General features: G+C 31.9%; 1 non-coding gene across 1 annotated transcript; it reads right to left on the reverse strand.

Annotated features, from left to right (window-relative positions):
* Positions 1-6,296: 6,296 nt before the first annotated feature.
* Positions 6,297-6,403, reverse strand: LOC114167979 (small nucleolar RNA R71). The gene has a single exon (XR_003600578.2). It is a non-coding gene; the product is annotated as a small nucleolar RNA R71 (small nucleolar RNA).
* Positions 6,404-7,062: the final 659 nt, after the last annotated feature.

Raw genomic sequence — 7,062 nt, forward strand, 5'->3', positions numbered from 1 at the left:
AAAGAATTATTTATGGAAATTTAAAAAAAAAATGTTGCGGATGTCAACATCTACAACACAAATTGACATTCCTTGAATATTATTGCGGATGTCGACTTCCGCAATAAGATTATACATTAACATCATTTTTAATTTTTTTTAATTAAATTAGATTCATGTAATTAAAAAAAAAATTACAAACCACAATATTAATGTTTATACTAATTATAATATGGTTACTAGATTAAATGGATCAAGATTCAAACCCAAAAAAAAATTATGAAAGTTAAAAAAATACAAATGTCAACATTTGCAACACAAAGTGGCATCCGTTGAATATAATTGCGGATGTCAACTTCCCCAATAGGATTTTACATTAACATCATTTTTAATTAAATTAGATTCATATAATTCAAAAAACAATTAACAAACCACTATATTAATGTTTATACATATTATAGTATGGTTACTGGATTAAATGGATCAACAATCAAACCCAAAATAATTATTTATGAAAATTTAAAAAAAATGTTGCGGATGTCAACACACAAACCGACATTCGTTGAATATTATTGCGGATGTCGACTTCCGGAATAGAATTTTATATAAACATCATTTTTAATTTTTTTTAATTAAATTAGATTCATGTAATTCAAAAAAAAAATAACAAACCAAAATATTAATGTTTATGCATATTATAATATGGTTACCGGATTAAATTGATCAAGATTCAAACTCAAAAAAAAAATTATGAAAATTTAAAAAAAAAATATGTTACGGATGTCAACATCTGTAACACAAAGTGACATCCATTGTATATAATTGCGGATGTCGACTTCCCCAATAGGATTTTACATTAAGATCATTTTTTATTTTTTTTAATTAAACCAGATTCATATAATTTAAAAAAAATAGCAAACCACTATATTAATGTTTGGTTACTAGATTAAATGGATCAACAATCAATCCTAAAAAAATTATTTATGAAAGTTAAAAAGAAATATTGCGGATGTTGACATCCACAACACAAACTGACATCCGTTAAATACTATATTAATGTTTATACATACAATAATATGTATAAACATATTATAGTATGTTTATACATATTATAGTATGGTTACTAGATTAAATGGATCAACAATCAAACCTAAAAAAATTATTTATGAAAATTAAAAAAAAATGTTGTAGATGTCGACATCCGCAATACAAAATGACATCCACAACATAAACCACTATATTAATGTTTATACATATTATATTATGGTTACTAGATTAAATGGATCAACAATCAAACCTAAAAAAATTATTTATGAAAATTAAAAAAAAAATGTTACGGATGTCGACATCCGCAACACAAACTGACATCTGTTAAATACTATTGTGGATGTCGACTTCCTCAATAAGATTTTACATTAACACCATTTAAAAAAAATCATATTCATATAATTCAAAAGAAAAATAACAAACCATTATATTAATGTTTATACATATTATAATATGGTTACTGGATTAAATGGATCAACAATCAAAGCCAAAAAAATTATATATGAAAACTAAAAAAATATATATATGGTGCGGATGTCGACATCTGCAATACAAAAATGACATTTGTTTCAACATTATTATGGATGTCTATATCCGCAATACAAAAATGACATCCATTTCAACATTATTGCGGATGTTGACATCCGCAATACAAAGTAGGTGAGGTTATTATGTTCAAAAATTCCGACATTTGGGGGTATTAGAGAAAGGTTTGGAGGTGCAGGGAGAAGTCCCCTACCGCACAGATTTGGCCAAGCCCAATTTTAACATCATCGACAAATTTTTAATTTAATTTATATTTTTATTTGTTCTGTTTTTGGTTTTTATCCTTTTATCTTTCGGTTCCCATTTTTTATTTTTTTTTCTATTTTTTTGTCTATTTTTGTTTTTATTTCTTTTATTTTGTTGTTTCTGTTTTTGTTTTTCTATGTCTATTTCTAACTTTTTAATATTTATGATTGTTTTGATTTTACTGTTTATGCGTTTTTTTACTTTCTTCTATTTAACTTTTTTTATACTAGCGTAAACACAGGCACTATCACACCTATGTGTATGCATTTTTTAAATATGTGTGATGTTATATTAGTAGGTGATAATATTGTAATGTTATTAAATTAATATATAACCTAAAATTATATTTATTAAAAATAAAGTGAAATATATCATAACAAATGAAAGAATAACCATTGATAAATAAAGAAGAAGAGAAGAAGCAAAGATAGCCGATTTTACAAAAAGCTTGTAAAAGTAATGGTCAAATATTTAAAAATTTAATAAATTATTATATTTAAAAAGTAAAATTGGTATTTTGAAATATGGACACAAAAAGAAGAATCCCCTTTATATATTGTTATAGATATTTTTTTTTTCTATTTCTACCTTTTTTTTGTTTGTCTTTTGGTTTTGTTATTTTCATTTTTTTTTATCGTTTTGACTGTTTCTGATTTTTTATGAATTTGGTTTTGATGATTAATTAGTTAGTATATTTACAAAATAACTTTTCAATATTGTTCTGATTCTGACCCAAGTTCGTCCGACAGCCATTGTTAGGAACAACCACCACGTTCCCAAGGTATTGTCCGCTTTGGAGCGTTTGGACTCCGTCACGGTTTTATCCTTAAAAGACGTCTCGAAGGGTGGAGGGAGGTAGAAGTATTTAAACTTCGCTTGACCTCGACTCCTAAGCGATGTGGGACTAATTGGGTGTACCGAAACAAATACCATGGGCATATGGAAGTCATTTTTCATTTCAATATGTTGAACCATATAATTGTGAATTATGAATAACCACGGTCTTATTATGAGTCATATGATAAGGACCAAGAAAATAGAAGAGTATGAGTGGTCTTACAAGATAATATAGTCGATTATTTTATTATTAAAAGTCAAACTATAAATATATATTTTATTAATCGAGTTTCATTTTATACTAACCATCATCTTTCTAATTCTTCTTCTAAACCTTTTCTATTCCTTCTTTCTAAATCTTTGTTTCCATTCTTCACTTGTACTCTCCTGATATTGAGGTCTACAATCCTACTTGATCAAAATCTTGATGAGTAAGTTCATCTTTTATCCTTCTTTTTGGTCTTTTAAGAAAACCTTATGTGTGGGATGTTTTGGGCTTGCATGTGGCTTTTAAGAGCTCAAGATGTAAGGGTTTTATTCTAATTGTTGATCAGAGTTCTTTGTATGCAGGTATAGCAACCTGATTGAGGTAGAACCTTTTGAGAGAACCTTTTGGGTCCTAGGTAAGGGAAGCTACTAGTAATTTTACATTTACTCATGTTGGTTTAACTTTGACTTGTCTATTGGTTTCAATTGAGATCATGTGATTGTTTCATTTTGGTTTTTGTTTGATTGAAAATTAAACTGTGATGAACAATGTGAAGTGTTTGCGAATAATATGGCATGAATTGATTTGCAAATGTTGAACTCTACTCGTAAGCTTTTTTAGTATAATGATGGAATTGATTTATGATTTTATTGCTCGAACTATTGTTCTTGGGTTAGGTTAGTAGTGTTGTTTGTGGAGTTGAATTGATTTGGTTAGGATTGTCCATTTGATCTATCTAATAGTTATTTTGAACTAAATGTGTTCTTTAAACTAAGAAGGAACTAAAGTTGCATAAATAGTCAAGTTCAACAACCTATTCAAGTCAAGTTGGAAGTTAAACTCTGATCTAGTACTTCAGAAAATCACTGAGCGCTACTTATAAGACTCAAGTCAGTGACCTCCAATGGTCCAGAATGTTGGGCACAACTTTGGGACCGTTAGACCGGTGAACAAACAATGTGATAAATGTTGCGAGATCTAAATCTTGACTTAAGAGGACAAAGACAATTCAAAACTCTAGAGAAAACGTCAAGGAATTTTAAAGACACAAAACAAGAAAATTAAAATTAGAAAATAATAGGACTACCAAAGAGATTTAAATGAGACAACATGGAGACTCTAAGAGAAAGATGTTGACATGAGAAGCCAAGGTGATTTGCTTCTTGAAGATTTGATGAAGATTAAATGAAGCACTTTTTGAACTATCTTGAAGCCATTACCATTGGAATGAGCCTACATTGATGAAAGAAAGGAGATTTGATGTTAACCATGTTGATCAAGGCTGGAACCTGTGCTCTTCATGTAGTTACATCATTTAGAAAGTGTATTTTAAGGTTGTAATTGATAAGTGCCAAAAATGAGTAATTTTCATATGAAATGAGGGCACTTATGTTCTTAATTTGTGTTTATATCGCGATTGATTCTCCCTAAATCTAGAAAAGAATGAGCTTCCAAGTTTTTGTTGAAAAGAAGTCACTTGATCCCTGTTTTGTGTAAATTTCAGGTACAATAGAGTAGAGAGAGGAAAGAACTTAAGAGGAGCAAAGGAGAAAGCAAGAAACAGAGAAAATAGGGAAGAAATGTTGTCAAGGTCGCTCAAACCAAAACATGATCGCTCAAGCTAAAGCCACTGCCGCCATTGAAGCCTAAGCGACGCAGGACCTCGCTTAAGCGAGTGCTCGTGCAGTGGAGACCATCTCTTGCCGCCATTCTCGCCCAAGCGAGATCTGATGCTGCCAATCTTGCCTAAGCGAGATCTGATGCTGCCAATCTCGCCTAAGCGAGACCCTTTCTTCAGCTCGAAGTACTCTTTCTCGCCTAAGCGAGATCTTTGCTTCAACACTTCTCGCCCAAGCGAGAGGCTTTCTTTAACATGAAAAATTTTGTCTCGCTCAAGCGAGACTCAGGTAGCTTGAGCGAGACCTTCGTGGAGTATAAATACTCCGTGAATCAGAAAGTGAAAACCAGTTGGGATTTTGGAGAAGAATACAGACTTGCTGTAGAGCTGCGACCAGGAGCAAAACACAATCGTATTTTCTTCTTCTTCTTCTTCTTTAGTTAATAGATTTTGATGGCTGCCATGAATGGCTAATCTTCTCCTTTGGGATTGAATGTAATCTACTCGAACTTGGATGTAATCTGGTGATATTTATATATAACATTTATGTTTTACTCAATATTGGTCTTATTGTTCTGCTCTTAATGCTTAATTCTATATGATCAATAGATGTTTTGATTTTGATTTTTAGATCTAACTGGAAAGTATTTCTGAAAATCTGATTTGAACAATGATACTTGATATACTGTGATGCTAGGACTAGATCTCAATATATCAATTGCTTTTAACATTCGACCGTAATGCTGGATAGTTTGCTGAATATGTGAGGAATCAATATTCAGGAAACTAGATCTCAATATATCAATAAATGATTTTTGAATGTGCATCAATATTTGTATTTTCAGATGTTATGTATTATATTCATCCAGATTACAGACAAGGGAGATAGATGAAATTCAATCCCAGTTTTTCTTATTGATCTTTTATCTAATTTTCTAATTTTACTGTATTCTGTTTTTGCAATTTAATTTAACTACCCATGATCTATCAAATTAAAATTTATGTATATATATGCTGATCGAGATAATTATTTATTTCAACTGACGTTGTTCCTCGTGGGGTCGACACTCTTACTAAAAAATCATTATATTGCAGTTGACTTTTGGTACGCTTGCCAAGAGACCAACAAGTATTTTTGGCGCCGTTGCCAGGGAACGATGTTCTTTTGAAATTTTTAGTTATCTCATCAAGCTTTGTCGTATATTTTTCTTAATTAGATAGTTTATTCAATTTTCTCCTTTGTACTAATCCTTGCTTGAGCTGTTTTGATTTATGCTCTTAAGAGGTCAAGTTCTTGAAGATCGATTAGCATTTGACCCGGAGATAGAAAAGACAACGAGAAGAAACAGAGGCAAAAACAGAAAGAAGAAAGGAAAGACAAGGGAAGAATCTTCCAGTACTTCCATCACATCTCAATCAGAAAACATGGAGAATCAAAGACTAGCTCCAACCAGAAAGACACTTGGAGACTATGCTATGCAGCAAGGGCCAAGATATTTTTCTAGCATAGCAATACCACCCACCACTAAAACTTTGGAGGTGAAGCCAGCTTTCCTCAACTTAATCAGTTCTCATCAATTCACTGGAATGGATAATAAAGATCCATATACTCATCTCTCTACATTCTATGAATTGATAGGAACCATGGGCTTTAAAGAAGGAGATCTTGAGCATGTATACATGCGGTTGTTTCCTTTTTCTTTGGCAGGTAAAGCAAAGGAATGGCTTAAGTCACATCCAAACTAGAGTTTGAACAACTATAAGGATGTTGAGGAGAAATTCTTAAACAGATTCTTTCCACCATCTCGCTACATCAAAGCCAAAGCTGATATTTCGCCGCTTAGGCAAGGACAAGGTGAGCCATTCCGTGAAGCTTGGGAGCGATTCAATTCTTTATTGAGGAAATGCCCAAATCACGGATTTGAAGATATTGCTTAGCTGAACATATTTTGTAACGGTCTAAGGCCTGATACCAAGATGATATTAGATGCAGCAGCAGATGGAACAATGATGAGTGTAGATGCAGAGCAAGCAACAAGAATAATTGAGGCATTAGCATCCACAGATCATCAAGCTCAACATAATAGGCAAACTGTTCAGAGGAAGGGAGTGCTTGATCTTAGTACTACAAATGCAATCTTAGCTCAGAATAAAATTCTGACTCAACGGATTGAAGCACTGACAAAACAGATGTCTAAATTACCATAGTAGTTGCAAGTTGTGCAATCTTCTCCCTGTCAACAACCCATGAAATGTGACTATTGTGGAGGCGATTAACTAAATGGTCATTGTTCTTATCAGAGTAGCTCACAAGGAGAAATTCAATATGTGAGTAACCAAGGAAGACTAGGAAATTTCTCCAACAATAATAACTTTTCACAGGGGTGGAGAAACAATCAAAATTAGAATTTTGGATGGAAGTAAGATGCTGGTCCTTCAAATCGACAACCTCCTTATCAACAGTAACAACAACATTATCCTTCAGTGCATGACAGAACAACTAAACTGGAGGATACTCTAGAAAAGTTTATGCAAGCTTCTTTGACCAATCAGAAAAATACAGAAGCTTCAATTAAAAATC

The sequence above is a fragment of the Vigna unguiculata genome, chromosome 10 (genome assembly GCF_037176805.1).
Source record: "Vigna unguiculata cultivar grain cowpea cultivar isolate G323 ecotype 2 chromosome 10, ASM3717680v1, whole genome shotgun sequence".
In the NCBI taxonomy this organism is placed as follows: Eukaryota; Viridiplantae; Streptophyta; class Magnoliopsida; order Fabales; family Fabaceae; genus Vigna; species Vigna unguiculata.